The sequence below is a fragment of the Cucurbita pepo genome, unplaced genomic scaffold (assembly GCF_002806865.2).
Source record: "Cucurbita pepo subsp. pepo cultivar mu-cu-16 unplaced genomic scaffold, ASM280686v2 Cp4.1_scaffold004626, whole genome shotgun sequence".
NCBI lineage: Eukaryota > Viridiplantae > Streptophyta > Magnoliopsida > Cucurbitales > Cucurbitaceae > Cucurbita > Cucurbita pepo.
Window position 1 is genome coordinate 1 of NW_019650609.1, and position 786 is coordinate 786.

Genomic DNA, 786 nt, shown 5'->3' on the forward strand with positions numbered 1-786 from the left:
ACAAGTATTATCCAGCTCTTCAGATAATTTTCTTTCTTTATTTCATTTAATATAAAAGATCATTGGTACATACCGGTGGTTTTCCGTAAGTCTTCAAGTTAGACCACGTGGAGGTTTGTACATCAAAGACCCTAACTGTAATAAAAGAAGTGAAGACAAGTGATGTACTTGGATACAAGGAAAAACACATTTGTTGCTAAAGAAGCGAATCTATAGCTTTCATCTCGCTTTCCCATAAAGATGAAGATTCTAGTAGATCTGAAGAAGATAAAAATATTTTCAGATGTTCTTCCCAAGGTTTCCCTAGTAGAAGAGACCGTTAAATATATAATTAAACAGCCAATAACTTAACACATCCCTGAAGGTATCTTCCAGTAATTTATTCACCAAACTTAAGATAAATAACATCGGAAAAGCACTAAATTTGTACCCTGAATAGCTTCAGAAGGATCCTTTGTATGACCAGCTACTGATAGAAGTTTGTGCTCCCATGATATCTACAGTCAAACAAGGTAGATCACAAACCGCAGTAATCTGATACTACATCAATGCTATATCAATATCAAGTAAAAAGATATTGCATGACCAATAATTGCTATAGAATTCTGCAGTATGATAATGGCGGACATAGGAAGACTAAGACATCAATTGGAAGAACAATATGACCATATCTACAAGAAAACATCTGTACAAATTAAAATAAATAAATTCTGTACTAACCAATGAATGACCAGCACAGGGGGTTAGCTTTTCAGGGGGTGACTCAGGAGATTGGGTCTTAGCCTC

At 35.0% G+C, this 786-nt stretch overlaps 1 long non-coding RNA gene across 1 annotated transcript; it reads right to left on the reverse strand.

Annotated features, from left to right (window-relative positions):
* Positions 1–64: 64 nt before the first annotated feature.
* Positions 65–786, reverse strand: LOC111787054. The gene is made up of 3 exons (XR_002813879.1): positions 721–786; positions 431–497; positions 65–135 (listed from the first exon to the last, which is right to left on the reverse strand). It is a non-coding gene; the product is annotated as an uncharacterized LOC111787054 (long non-coding RNA).